Here is a 16,463-nt window from a genome sequence, read left to right on the forward strand (position 1 = left end):
AAACACTACAAACTAGCAAACTCTCCCGGTATATCCATTATAAACCAATGTCTTTTCAAAATATTATTCATTGATAGATAAATATAATTTAAACATTTAACAAGTTGAAAAACATAAACTACAGAAAATGAAAAACAAATAAAACAGAAATTAGAATGACTGAGATTAAGCAGCTCTGCTCTATTTTTTTAATTGTCCTTACTTGTCCGTATGCAGCATTGTGTAAATCTATACCCATAATTCTTTTGAGATTCTTTGCAGAGATGAAGCAAACCCTGTCAATCTAGACCTCTCACAGGTTTTTTGTATTGTGTTCTTGCAATTCCTGAAATCCGTTGGGTATTGTCGGTCGTAGAGATCTGTTTGGAAGAAAAAAAAAAATGAGATAACTATAATGTAAGGAAGACGATATCACTTTTTAGATATTCCAGAAGTGCCTGCATTATGGTTATCTCGTCTTCTTCTTCCAAAGAAGGATTGGTTTTTTTTGTGTGGTATCATTCTTCACCCCAGATTTATGAGATTAGGGCTCTTTTTTCAGCCTTTCTAGGCATTACTTCCCTGTGTAACGGATTTGAAAGACAAAGGCAAACAGTTAGTTTGTGATGGGTGTGATTGCTCCGATTTATAAGAGGAGCACAGATACAGATACAATAAAAGATGCAATCACAAAAGTAAGCAGGGAGGTAGCCTATGGACAACATGAAAGAAAATGCTCTTTTATCTCTGTAAGAAAAGTCAAAGCAAGCATCGAACTAGCATAGGAATGAACTGCCAGATGTTACCATGCATAAACATGTCTCATGTCTCAGTACAGACCAAGAAGAACTGTACTTAAAAGGTAATTGGCCGAGTATTAAATAGACATTTGCCTATGTAAACTTTAATATATTTATTACATTAAAAGAAAATTAAATTAAAAAAAAAATACTCATAATGGAGATATAAGTACGTTCAGCCTGGAAGAGGGCCGAACTAACCCTTGAAAATAAGACACAGGTTTCTCATGTCACATAACAGTGATATAAGGACGTTCAGCCCGGAAGAAGGCCGAACTAACCCTTGAAAATAAAGCAGAGATTTCCCATGTCACATAACAGTGATATAAGTACGTTCAGCCCGGATGAGGGCTGAACCCTTGAAAATAAGACACAGGTTTCCCATGTCACGTAACAGTGATATAAGTACGTTCAGCCCGGAAGAGGGCCGAACTAACCCTTGAAAATAAAGCAGAGGTTTCCCATGTCACATAACAGTGATATAAGTACGTTCAGCCGGATGAGGGCCGAACTAACCCTTGAAAATAAGACAGAGGTTTCCCATCTCACGTAACAGTGATAAAGACAATGAAGGCCGAACTAACCCATCTCGAGCGGGCAATCAAGGAAACTGTAACGTCATTAAAATTTTTGGAGCAGATGTTTTATATTTACAGAATTCAGATTAAAACAAAAAAAAACATCAGGGTCGGTAGGTTATGAGCAAAGATCCCTTGAAAATTTTATAAGGGATATCCAATGCTCAGAAACCCTACATTCTGTAGCAGGGTTTCCAGTGAAGATTCTGAAAGACAACAGAGGCGAAAAAAATATATATTAATCGAGGCACCTGGAATAATAGCAGTCGAAAAACTGTTAACCAACACGGCCGCGAGCAAGGAATAGCAATCTTACCTGCAACCGAAGGAATTACCAAACTACTAGCTAAGGTTTCTAAGAAACTGAAGCTATTAAATGAGATATGAGAGCAGAAAAAACGGTACTTCTATACCTCAGAATTTGAGGAGCTACACAGAAGACCCGAGTAGTTCTGCGCAGAAAACAGGAAGCGAGGCATTTAGAAAAGGTTATAGCAGTCGAAAATCTGTTAACCAGCACGGTCGTGACCAAGGAATAGCAATCTTACCTGCAACCGAAGGAATTACCAAACTATTAGCTAGTGTTTTTAAGAAACTGAAGCTATCAAATGAGATATGAGAGCAGAAGAAAAAAAATGGTACTTCTATACCTCAAAATTTAAGGAGGAGCTACACAGAAGACCCAAATAGTTCTGCACAGAAACAGGAAGCGAGGCATTTAGAAAAGGTTAACTCCTGCCAAACTCAATATTACCTGCGCCTCCGAAGTTGTTCGGACCAACGTCATGCGCTCTTAAAGGTAGCCATTCCGTGGAAACTTTAAAGTAGACCATCTCACCAATATAGAAACGATGAGGAAATAATACAGAGTAGAGCAAACCCACAGCAGTACCAAAAAAAATAAGGGAATTTAAAAGCAATCAAATGTGAGTAGCAATTGTTAGTCCCTACATTCTCCAGATGGACCTCATGCCTCCATGCGCTCGCTGTCCCTGGAGCGTAAAGATTGCAGTTATAAGGGCGATTGAATCATATAGACGAAGGGCGACGTTGCAGAGCACTTTTCCGGGAGGAGCAGCGACGCAAATTGAGCCGATACAACGCAGCAAGAACGAGGGTAGTTACCCAAAAAGGAACTCCTTACATGTAAACCGTTGATTGAAAACCCTAGGAAGTAATAAGCCCGGATCTGCTGACATCTCAGCCGGTCCTTGCATCTGACACCTGTACGTTGGAAAGAACGCCCGAAAACTCATACTCATACTTCGAGAGTGTTCGATAGATTTCGTAGACACCAATTTTAGAGATTAGTAACTTACATCTATTTTAAATAGCATTAAACTTGAGTTGATAAGGATTTAATATGATAATAAGAGCAAATTTATTTTAAATAGCATTAAAATGAGTTTATAAGATTTTTTTAAAGTTTAATATCATTTAAATGTTTTGTATAATTATTTTCTTTAGATTTTTTTAAAAATTTCAACTTTGATGAAAACAAATATTATTACCCAAATAAATATCATTACACATATACTGTGTTGTAACAAATATTATTACCCAAATAAATATCATTACACATATACTGTGTTGTAGAATATATCTAAATTTAACAAATTTCTTAGCCTATAATATTTTTAAAAAAACATAAAAAACAAAATTACACATCCCTTCTACCGAACCAGACTAGCGAATCCGCTCAATAATACCACTGCAATTCAAGTGAAATTCTTATCAACCTACCTATATAAAATAATTAACTCCTGTAAAATAAATAGCAACACGCTCATTATAGTTGTGAATAATTAAGCGGTGCATTTGTAAATCCTCTTTGTTGCTTCGAACTACACCCCAAGCTGAAAATATCACTGCAAGATTTATCATTTCAAAATATCTCGAGTGACGTGAAGAAATCCTTTGAAGACTCCAAGAGTCATCAAATTATAATACTAAAACGCACGAAGGTGTGAATAGACGTGTGGTTGGTTGTTGGCGGCAGGGGGTGAAGAGCCGCATGCGAATGGAAAGGGTAGGTTGTCGTGACTCGTAGGGAGTCTGTAGCAGGTAATTGTTGTACTAGGATGGGAGTAGCAGGTAGTACGGACGTTTGTACAAATATTTATAAAGTTAACAACATTCATAAAGTTAACAACATTCATAAAGGAGTTGCGGCTCATAAAGCGAACAACATTCATAAAGTTAACAAAATCCACTTTTCATTATGCAGCTAGCCACGTTCTCTCTTGCCACCGTTGAAGAGCAGGATGGTTTTAATGGTGAATGGACCGTTGAAGAGCAGGATGGTTTTAATGGTGAATGGAAAAACATAGGGCAAAATATATTGTCACGACGTAGTGGATGATATGAAAATATTTAAGTTACGTTTTCATAAAGTTTTATTATTATAATTTTAAAAATTAAATTATAACATAAATAAATATTTTTTTATTAATAATATTTGAATCAAAATATTTTTTATTAATAATATTGTTTTTATTTTATTTATTAATTTATATTTTAATTATGATGATGATTAATTTCTATCCATACTAGTGTGGTTTATGAACTTTAAGCAAATAAAAGATTAATTGAAACTCTTTGATATTTTATTTCTATCCTTCAAAAGAAAAAATGTTCCTAGAGTATTATAGTTTTGCTAACTTAACAAGTCAAAAAGGTTGGTAGTTTGGTAAATGTTTTGGAAATTTGAATTAATGCGATTAAGAGCGAGGCAATCCAACAGAAATTGTTTTTACCCTCTTAATATTGCAAAGGTGACAAATTCTTTCATCCCAAGGTGTTTCACTGTTTTGGGAATAAACCAATATATGATTTCACTTCAAAGTGCATGTGTACGAGTTCTTTGATTCGCAATGTTCAGTTTCTTCTTAGTACTAGTCAAGAAAGAGATAATTATAGTTAGCAAGAGTGGGGTTGATGACCTCCTTATAATATGTTATCATCATTTTCCCCTCTAGCTTCTTATCATCCCACAAGTTATCCTTAAATTTGAAAGTAATAGTATTTTAATGTTATCCTTCTCCTCCAAGATGATTTCATTTTTCATCCCCCAATGGTCTAGCCAAGATTGGGCATCCTAATGTCATCCCCGCTTGAGCCAAAAGTAGGGGGGGTTTTGGCTAGAGTTAGAAGCGATTTTTGGGAACCTCTTGGCTTCCATATTGTAAAGCTTCTTTTTAGCCATCAAGTACTTAAACATAGCCATGTTGTCAATGGGAGAGATGTTAGCTTCAATCACGAGGATAAGATAGGGGGTGTTCCCTTTAATCTTAAGGTTCTAGGTTATAAATTACTTTTAGATATTCCTCCACAATTCTCTATATATACTGCAACCCCAAACCTCACAACCATATAAAATAATAGAAATGACAAGAGTCTCAAAGAGGAACATTTTTTTATTCCAAATCCAATGATTAGTCAACTTACAATTGTTTTCTAGATCGTAATACACTTTCCAACCCCCAATAATCCTTTTCTCAATGATAAAATTCCAATTGAGTTGATTATGAATGCCAATACCTAAATATTTGTAAGAAGAAAGCTTCTCCAAGTAATTGTTATCATAGATCAAATTATCATGGTTGATTTTTTTGGATTTAATTATTATGACTTTAGTCATTTTGGTATTAACAATCATATCCATATTATAGAAAAAATCATGGAGAATTTTAAGTGGCATGTCAAGATCGCATGGCTTATGGCTAGAAGAACAATATTGTCAACATAAAGGAGAAGAGTGATGACCATACTAGCAAGCATGGGGCCATCACATCTTGCAACTTCCAAATACACTTCTAACTTTTCAATGTAAAAGCCAAAAAGGGTATGGGAAAGGGGACACCCTTTCTTAATGCCAAGATCGCATTTAATTTCTTTAGACAATTCATTAGTGGTCTTAAGCTTGATGACAACACTCTCATATAACTGAAATACAACAACCCTCAACACAAGAGGAATCATTATCTTGTCAAGTCTTTGCCATAGCTTATCCCAAGGAATTGCATCAAAGCTTTTCCAAAGTCGCCAAAACAACAAAAGAAATCAATTTTACTATTGCAACATTCCTAGGCAATGATCCTAAGAATGACAAGATGGTCAATAGTTGAATTATGTCTCCTAAATCCAACTTGCCCTTCAGATCTTTTACCATGGTTTTCAAGCCATAGGCTAATCTTCTTTTCCAAGATGAGCCCATACAACTAAGCTAAAATGTTGTTAATCATAATATTCCTATAGTTAGAGGTAGAGTTTTTATCCCCATCTTTAAAAATACGCATAATAAGGCTTTGTGTCAAAAGCTTAGGTAAGTCGTGTTCACTACCAAATTGAGAAGTTTGTGAATATGAGGGATGATGATAGACCTTCCCTTTTTGAAATGTGCATCTTGGTAGCCTTCAATATCCCTACCTTTCCCATTAGTGAGTTTCTTAATCTCAAACTCCACATCTTCCAAAGAAAATATATCCTCCTCTATAGGAGTGTTTAAGATGTTTCCCATGGTATTCGAGTAGTCATAAAGATTCTTAAGATAAATATCACAGTTCTTTAAGGGGATCAAATTATTTTATTCTATTTTATTTTATGAAAAAATATATTCCACCAAATCTTTCTAGGCTCAACTTTAGAAAGGTGAAGAATGCACCCTTGCCTCTTATTCAGTTCTTTAAAGGGGTCAAATTATTTTATTTTGCTTTATGAAAAAGTATATTCCTCCAAAACTATCCAGGATCACCATTAGAAAGGTGAAAAATACACCCTTGCCTCTTATTAATATAGAACATTTTCTTCCTTTTGATAAGAGCTTTGTACACACTTATATTTTCAAGCTTTATAGTCTCATTAAGAGTATCTCTAATCGCTTTCATATAATTTTTATGACACCAGAAGTTGAAAGTTCTATTATTCTTTTTATATGACCAAAGAGAATTTTTTAATGGTAGTGGAAAGGGTTGTAGTAAAATTTTAGAAAATGTGATTAATGTTATCATTATACATTAATAAACCTAAATCCCTCTTTCAAAACTATAAAAAGAGATCCATTTGACTTTTGTGAAAATGAATGTGGCTTTGACTCTCACAATTATTTTGCATGTGGTTGGTGTGTATGTCAAGATTTAACGTTAAGGATAAAGGTCTATGGTCAGAACCAGGCTCGGGGTCATTTAGGAGATCAAAATTTACAATATTGTTGAAAACATAAATGTTAAATATTGCATAATCCACATCACCACTGTCTAGCCCATGAAAATAAGTTGTATGGCTAGAGGTTGGCCACTTACTAATTCCATTACAAATTATCGAGTCTTGGGAACTACAAAGCTTGATAAGCTCAATACTAAATAGGTTCTCGGTTGTATCTTCATATTTTCTTTTCAATTTATTAGCTAATTCACAATCCTCATCGAGCCAAAGGGGGTTAGAGTTAGAGTTCTTAATTAGGAGAGTAGTCTGGTTAATAACAATTCTAGCATTGAAGTCCCCAAGCAAAAGGATATTACCTTCATTCCTTAGTCTATGGATATCATGTTCTTAAGTATTGAGGGGGAAATTCTTATCGGGGTTGTATTTCTTATAGGAGGAAGAGTTGATAAGGTCAAAATAAAATAAAAAACGTGAAAAAAACCCTATTGTTGTTAGAGCCAAAAATTTTGATCCACGTGGTGATTGTGAGGGTGCAAGGTGCGATCTTCTAAAGCTAAATGTGAGAAGAAACATTAATTTTTATATAACAAGCTATACCACTAAAACCTCTATGAGAGGATTCCATGCTCCAAGTTGACCAAAAAATGAATATTATAGTATTACTTATGCGCTTACAATTTAACCATTTAATTTTAAATTTATAAATATTTAAATTTCCTTAATAAAAATATTGTTTTTTATTTTTTTATGTAAATACTACTAATCTTAATGTTTTTTTTACAAGTAAATTTGGTGTTTATGGTCCTAATTTCAGCTACCGACTTAAAACAATCATACCTTCTCATCGAGGAGGAATTTTTCCAAGTGTGATATATCATTGGAAAGGTCTCAAAGAGGGTTATCTAACCATATTATCTATAAATTCATTTGGGTATCATAAAGTTTAAAACCAACCAAAGAATAAACCAACGAAACCAAGAAAAGAGAAAAAATAATTTAAAAAACAAAACAAAACAAAACAAAAATTACATGCAGGAGAACGAGCTATCATATTGCTTCCTTTGATTCGTGAATGACATTGTTTCTCCTTTATAATTCCCCCTTTCACATCAATGACACCAGTTGTCGTCAATGAAAACACTATATACAACAAATGAAAGATGACAATGAAAGAAGTGGACGCCTTCAAGAAAAACAAAACTTGGGGCCTAGTAGAACTTCCTAAATAGAGAAAGACTTTGGGGTGTAAGTGGGTCTACAAGTTGAAGTGGTGCAAGCCTAAATCTTTAATTTAAAATGATATACATACCCAGACAAATTGTATATCATTTAAAATGGAAACAAAGGTTGATATCAAGTTGTACCAAGGTGAGATTGATGTTTTGAAGCTAAATCACTGGGTGACGCAATTAGAAGTTTATTTCAGTGTTGAACATCGTGTAGACGAATAACACAAGATTTTATTTGTGCGTCTGGAATTAGAGAGCCATGCCTTAACCTATTGGGAAATTCACATGGAGACCTTGAGGTTGGAGGGAGATCCTCTAATGACTAAGTTGGAAGACTTGAAAAGTTGCAATTTTACCGTATCAAAAATGTAGAGGAATAATGAATCTCGTGGAACTACTTAAGGGGGAAGCAGGGGAAGACTATATAGGAGCACACCATAGAGTTTAAAAAAATGGCCATAATGTTGGATATCTCCCCAAACAACCCAAATGTACTACTAAAGTATCTGGTAGGTCTACAAATCTAACTATTGAAGCAAGTAATATTTTTCTAGCCCAAGTCATTGGACAAGGATTGTGTACATGCATAATACCTAGAGAACCTGAAACAAGGGAAATAAAGTGGATCAAAGCATAAGGAACAATAGGATGCTTATAAGGAGGGGAAGGAGTGGAAAGTGGGGGAAATCAAAATATGGAGGCAACACACTGGTGCAAATATCTCGATAACCAATGCAACATTGATGGTCATGCAAAAGGAAGCGATTATGAGTAAACCTACAACGATAGAAAGAGAAGGAAATGACCAAGCTCCTCCACATAAAGATATAGGTCGAGAAGACAAAAATTGATGATCTGTTTAACTCGGATCACAAGAAAATCTCTCTGCAGTAGAGTTGGTCATGAAATTGGGATTGCAACTTCGTGATCATCCAAGCCCATATCCATTGGGATGGGTAAATAAGGATTTAGAGTTAAAGGTATAAAATTAATGCAAAACTAGAATTTCTACCAATGTTGATTTCAATGATGAAGTAGAACTTGATTTAGTTCAACTAGACGTATGTGGAGTGGTGAGATGAAATATTCACGCAATGAACTAACTAGTGCAGGGTCATCCTAGATGAAAAATCCACTATTGACAAATAGAAAGGAAAGTAAACAATTTCACTAATAAGTTCCAACCTAGGCAAGAAAGTGATTTTTTATAGAGAGAAGTATGTTTTACTATTTTTATGGGAAAATTACTCTATAGAAGAGTTAGTAAGAGGAAAGGAATACTTATGTTCAATATGTGTTATATTCCTTGCACGACTAACCCCATGCATTATTACGCGGTGCTGGGTGCAACATGGGTGTTATAGCAAGGCTACCGCACCTCTACACACGGTTCTGAGCAAAGCCTTAATTTTTTTTTGGGAATACCCACTCATGGTTAGTTGGATACACTCACAATGGTGCATACCCACCCATGGTTTTGCACATGGTATTTTATAGATATGATACAATTATGTTTTAATCCACAGTTACTAAATTGGGGGTTTATGAATGCTTCAAAATGTTTATGTATTGTACCTTTGAAAGAAATATAATAAAAGTCAATTTGGTTTTCCCAGGTTTTAGGAAAATATATTTCTGTATATTTTTTTGTTCTTACCATTGTATATTTTCTATTTTTTTTATCATAACTAATTTCCATATAGGGTTAAAACCTAAATTTGGTATCAGGGAAGTTTTGGCTTCAATGGAATGTCTTCGTAGCTAAATGGTTTTTCTTCAAGATCAATTCTTGTGGTGAAATTAGATGACAACCAATGGAAAAATGGAAATAGATAAATTCAACAGATATAGTTTTGAGTTGTGGAAGATCAAAATGGAAGATATGTTGGTGGAAAAAGATTAGTGGATTGTTGTATATCCAAGTACGACACCAATAGGAATGTCAATAGAAGATTGGATAAAGATGTATTAGAAGGAAAAGAGCACAATACACCTCTTCATAAGCAAGAGAAGAACAAAAAGAAAGTATATACATAATAAGCAAGGGGGCTAACACCTCTTCTTAAGCAAGGGGGCTAACAACAAAAAGAAAGTGAAAACATAATAAGCAAGGGGGCTAACACCTCTTCTTAAGCAAAGGGGCTAAAAATAAAAAGAATCAATTGAAGACATAATAAGAAAGGAGCTAAGAATAGAAAGAATCAAGTGAAGACATAATAAGCAAGGGAGCTAACAACAAAAAGAATAAGTGAAGACATAATCATGTGCACGGAAAGCACTATTAAAATCCAAGAACAAAAAGAATAAGTGAAGACATAATCATGTGCACGGAAAGCACTATTAAAATCCAAGCATAATCACAACAATGTTAAGAAAGAGCACACCAACTTACAATTTTTCAATTAAATATTTTTTATAAACTGAAACCATATTTCAATAAATGATTAATCTCCCACTCCCAGAAGTAAATTATAAACTTAATTTCTCATAAATAATTTATGAATTGACATGTAATTCTTTAGATATTTCTATTACATCTACATCCCAAATCAACTTTCATTCAAAATTACAATTGTGTTTTAAATAAACATTCTTTCATTAATTGTGGAAAAACAAAAACCATAATAAAAATCATTTATTAATAAAAATAGTATATCAATATAAATAACTATTCACTTAATTATATATATATATATATATATATATATCTATTAATTAAAAACATTATTATTAAATATATAATAAATAAAATCTATTTATCATTAATGAACAAAAAAGATTAAAAACATTACATTATGGAAATATTGTTAATGTAAACCAATATATCTTATTAATGTTAGATAAAAATTATATAATATAAAACCATATTTAAATTTTTTATAAACAATATCCCAATTTTACCATCCATTCTCTAATACTTACAAGCATATGAAAAAACATAAACAAAATTGTCTATCATTAACATATATAAAAACTTCTAAATTAAATTTATCAATTTAAAAATTATTAATTTTAAATAAAAATAATATAAATTAATATTATATTTCAATTTCAATAAACAATCTCCATTGTTTCTAATTGAATTCCAAATGCACCTCAAAAAAAATAGGAAAAAAAATATTCATAAACAAAAATCCCATTCTCTTTAGATTTATAAGATCATTATACATATTGCCTATTTGCTATATATATATATATTCCAAAAATACAATATTTTGAATATATATTCAGATAACATAATTGATAATTGACCAAATATATGAATACATGCCATAACAAGCTACTCATGTTAATGTGAACCAAACCAAAAAACAACTGACATTGCAAATGACAATTCGTGTTCATTAAAAATGTATTTCAATGATGTTTCAAGGATCTTTATAACTTTCAGCAAATATAAGCATCCAAACACTATAAACTAGCAAGCTCTCCCGGTATATCCATTATAAACCAATATGTCTTTTCACAATGTTACTCATTGATTGATAAATATAATTTAAACATTTAACGAGTTGAAAAACATAAAATAAAGAAAATGAAAAACAAATAAAACAGAAATTAAAATGACTGAGATTGAGCAGCTCTGCTCTATTTTTTATTGTCCTTGCTTGTGGGTATGCAGCATAGTCTGTTAATCTATACCCATAATTCTTTTGAGATTCGTTGTAGAGATGAAACAAACCCTGTCAATCTAGACCTCTCACAGGTTTTTTGTGTTGTGTTCTTGCAATTCCTGAAATTCGTTGGGTATTGTCGGTCGTAGAGATCCGTTTGGAAGAAGAAAGATGAGATAACTATAATGCAGGGAAGAAGATACCATTTTTTAGATAGTCCAGAAGCGCCTGCATTATGGTTATCTCGTCTTCTTCTTCCAAAGAAGGATTGTCTTTTTGTGTGGTATCATTCTTCACCCCCAGATTTCTGAGATTTCTTATCTGTCTGGTTTGTGATGGGAGTGTCGGAAGTAACCATTTCGGGCATTAGGGCTCTTTTTTCAGCCTTTCTAGGCATTACTTCCCTGTGTAACGGATTTGAAAAAACAAAGGCAGACAGTTACTTTGTGATGGGTGTGATTGTTCCGATTCATAAGAGGAGCACAGATACAGATACAATAAGAGATGCAACACTATATCACAAAAGGAAGCAGGCAGGTAGCCTATGGACAACGTGAAAGAAAATGCTCTTTTAACTCTGTAAGAACAGTCATAGCAAGCATCGAACTAGTATAGGAAGGAACTGCCAGATGTTGCCATGCATAACCTTGTCACACTACAGACCAAGAAGAACTGTACTTGAAAAGTAATTGGCCTAGAGCACAGAGTGTTATATTAGATAGACATTTGACTATGTAAACTTTAATATAATAAGAAAATTAAATTTTAAAAAATAATAATAATAATAATAATCAGAATGGAAATATAAGTACGTTCAGCCCGGAAGAGGGCCGAACTAACCCTTGAAAATAAGACAGAGGTTTCCCATGTCACATAACAGTGATAAGGACAATGAAGGCCGAATTAACCCATCTCGAGCGGGCAATCAAGGAAACTGTAACGTCATTATAATTTTTGGAGCAGATGTCTTAAATTTACAGAATTCAGATTTAAAAAAAACAAACAAACAAAAACAAGTCAGGGTCGGTAGGTTGTGAGCAAAGATCCCTTGAAAATTTTATAACTGATATCCAATGCTCAGAGACCCTACATTCTATCTTAAGAATGAACCTATTATTCAAGGAGGGTTTCCAGCGAAGATTCTGAAGTAAAACAGAGGCGAAAAGAAATATATATATTAATCGAGGCACCTGGAATAATAGAAGTCGAAAAACTGTTAACCAACATGGTCGTGACCAAGGAGTAGCAATCTTACCTGCAACCGAAGGAATTACCAAACTATTAGCTAGGGTTATTAAGAAACTGAAGCTATTAAATGAGATATGAGAGCAGAAAAAAAAACGGTACTTCTATACCTCAGAATTTGAGAAGGACCTACACAGAAAACCCGAGTAGTTCTGCACAAAAACAGGAAGCGAGGCATTTAGAGAAGGTTAACTCCTGCCAAACTCAGAATGTTTACATGAAAATTATGTCAGAGGCTATTATATTACCTGCGCCTCCGAAGTTGTTCGGACCAACGTCATGCACTCTTAAAGGTAGCCATTCCGTGGAAACTTTAAAGTAGACCAGCTCACCAATATAGAAACGACGAGGAAATAATACCGCGTAGAGCAAACCCACAGCCGTTCAATGGAATTTACAGTTTGTAATCACCCGTACCAAAAAACAAAGAATTTAAAAGCAATCAAATGTGAGTAGCAATTGTTAGTCCCTACCTTCTGCAGATGGGCCTCATGCCTCCATGCGCTGGCTGTTCCTTGAGCGTAAAGATTGTCGTTGTAATGCAATTGAATCAGAGATGAGGGGCGAAATTGCAGAGCTCCTTTCCGGGAGGAGCAGCGACGCAAATGGAGCCGATACAACGCAGCAAGAACGAGGGTAGTTACCCAAAAAGGAACTCCTTACATGTGAACCGTTCATTGAAAACCCTAGGAAACAGGCCTGGAATTTCAAATTCCCTGTGCCTGTCAAATGAAAATTTGTAATTTGTTGACGTTTTTACATCTTTCATGCCCTTGGTTTTACGTTCTACTCAAATTTATGAATGTCAACCACCTTTAATCTACAAGCTTTTTTTCAACTACTTTTACATCTAAACTTTCATTAATCTCCTTTTCAAAAATGGTGCATTGTATTTTTATTTTTTCGAGATATTATTCATCACCATAATATTGGATTTATATTTTACTCAAAATGAGAGGATTATGATTTCGTTGATGCTTAATAATTCGATAAGGATGGGAAGCTAATCCCTAACCACCATGTAGAACTTAGTACACTTTCGTATTCTCTTTGGGAAGCTAATCCCTAACCACCATGTAGAACTTAGTACACTTTCATATTCTCTTTGGGAAACGATGGCCATCAAACTCCATTTTAAAATTACATTTATGTGACACAAGAAGATTCCCATCTTCTCCCATCTTAACAAAGTCCTTAACAAAGTCTTTGCCAAATTCTACATGCTAGATAGCAATTATTGGGAAATTGTGCATTTTGACAGTTCATAATTGAAAATGTATAATATATGAGGAAAAAAAGCTAAAAGATGGGTGCAAAATTTAAAGTGGAATGAATTAAAGTTCAACAACCAACACTCTAAAGAATTGAGATAGTCAGAATAACAACTCCTCTTTTACCAAAAAAAATAAATATAACAACTTAGGAATAAAACACTCATTTATCTCATACTACATGAAAGCATTCACACCCTAATAGAGATTATAACTTACTCCTTTATAATATTGTTATGTACACTTTCTCACATAACCAAATTCTATCAACACAATTTTTTTTATCGTATCCAAAAGGGAAAAATTTCTATGCACAAATACAATTATTTTAGTTCATTGTTGGACAAATGAAGAGCTGAATATGGCAATAACCTTTTTTACAACTTTTTTACGGCTCTCCCAATGAAATTCTTAACCTCCTTCCATTTTCATAAAACATTATATTTTTATTAAAAATTACATTATTAATTAAAATAGATCAAATCAATCTCACTAACTTAAAAGAAACGAAACAAATATTTGAAATTTCTTTTATATTTCTTATATTTTTTATTAAAATTTAAATAATTGATAATTTTAAAATGCATGAAATTTTTATTTATTTATTTTCCAAACCGTGATTAAGCAATATCACAATTTTTTTCCATTGAAATATGTTATTATCACTGGAATCTAATATTTAAACTATGAATATATAATATTCTTAGAGTCTATTTCAATGTATTTATTTCAAAGTTTTGGCATTAAGGATTCTAAACCTACTATTTCTCTAATAAGACAAACATCTATTAGGTTAGAAAGCTCTTATTGGAATCATTATGTTCATTGAGATTCTGACAAAGTCAACCATGACCGTCTACTAAGCGGGGCATTGATTATATTTTCATTGCCATCCATTCCATTCCTTATTCTACCTTTACTGGAGTATAATAATGATTTGGAAAGGTTGGCAGAACTGATGAAAAATTCCTTCAAGTCATTTTTTATTGAACGATTTTACAGAGGTTTTCTAGATTTGAAAAAAATATGTAGTTGAATGGAAAACAAAAATTGGTTTACTGAAACCACTAAAGTAGCTAACCTGTGTATTCAATGGTTGTTGTTATGTGAGAAAAGCTAATACAGTATCAAAAAAACCAATTATAATCCCCTCCTATGAAAGAGTTGGCGGATTTTTCATGGCTGGGAGTGCGTCAACTAGAAAAGCCAAATAATAAATGCAATCACTATTATGAACCTGGAAATTTGTCAAAAGAGTTCACGATGCAGGTTGTTCTTACGCTTAAGATATTCTCTTAGAAAGGCTACAGCAAATAAAAAATAAACCTAAACTATTATTCATTTTACCTTACATAATATCAAAAAAACGAGGTAGAATCCACTTTTGTGATTGTAATTAAAGAAAGTTATTAATTTACATGGTTTCCATTCCTTTGATCAATACAAGTCTCTCTAATTTATATATTGATTTCATGCTCACAACATTACATTATATAAAAAGATAAAACTATGCTAAATACAATTACTGCACCCTAAAGAGGTGTTGATCCCTTTGTGGCAAGCAACGATATTGTAGGGATCCTTTCAATTAGTTGACAACAAAGTAATTAACAAAGTGGAACTTTTAACAAACTCCAGACTTAAAAAAATCACCCACCTCAGAAGCATTGGATGAGAGAAACCTATTCTCTCAAAACCACCCAAATGTTTTAAGCGGTGTTCCTATACATCCCTGCTATTCATAGAAAATGGGCATGATTTCGTTGAAGAGTTCACTAGGGTTAAGGGTCGGGACATAAATCTTTCACTCAGCACTACCTCAAAGTATTACATTGTCTCATAGTACTGAAGCATTTTCCGAGGTTCTGGGTTGTTGTAGAGATGTGATTGCATTGCTATGTTATATATTTCTCCTCAGGCAGGATTATGGTGAGGTAATAAAATCTATACACCATTATAAAGTTGCTTCATGCAATAAGAAAACACTCGAATTAAACTCTACGCAGAAAGTAATTTAGTGCTATGATCTGATCTGAAAAACTTATCGAATTTTTTTTTACAGAGCTAGCTGAAATGGCGAGTTGAGTTTCTTGCTAATAAGTTAACATTGTTGAGCATCCAGGCCTCCTCAAATTTCAACCGGAGATCTTCAATCTGCCAGGGAGCACCAGAGCTGCATGTCCAGAAAGAAACATCCAAGCCAATCAAACCGCAAGGATTACTGCAACAACTTGCAAGAATAAGCCTCGGGGTAATGGTCAGGGCAAAGAAGAAAGTGTATTACCTCAGTGATGACACATGAACCTGCCCATTGTCTATTTCTTCCTTGCTTGTAATTGCACTTCCTCCATTCTAATGGATGAATCATGGAACAAAGCCACCATTCCATTTTCTTGGGAAATCAGGTAGATAACTTCAAATTCATGTAGATTGTTGATGGACGGTTGCCACTAATTCAGCTGTCAATGGCCTGGACAGTGAACAATTTCGTGAAAACAACAGTGAGAATGACCTGGACAGTGAAAACAATAGTGAGATTGCACGCAGTCCTTGGAACCTGGGTGATGAATAGTTAAATATTGCA

The 16,463-nt window shown here is 33.6% G+C and overlaps 1 long non-coding RNA gene across 1 annotated transcript; it reads right to left on the reverse strand.

Annotated features, from left to right (window-relative positions):
* Nucleotides 1-209: 209 nt before the first annotated feature.
* On the reverse strand, nt 210-13,003 carry LOC149212471 (uncharacterized). Its single transcript, XR_016250238.1, has 6 exons — nt 12,857-13,003; nt 12,719-12,760; nt 2,309-2,581; nt 2,008-2,049; nt 1,771-1,809; nt 210-359 (listed from the first exon to the last, which is right to left on the reverse strand). It is a non-coding gene; the product is annotated as an uncharacterized LOC149212471 (long non-coding RNA).
* Nucleotides 13,004-16,463: the final 3,460 nt, after the last annotated feature.

This window comes from Pinus tabuliformis, chromosome 1_1, assembly GCF_031772625.1.
Source record: "Pinus tabuliformis cultivar Carrire ecotype Pingquan chromosome 1_1, CPIR1, whole genome shotgun sequence".
Classification (NCBI taxonomy): Eukaryota; Viridiplantae; Streptophyta; class Pinopsida; order Pinales; family Pinaceae; genus Pinus; species Pinus tabuliformis.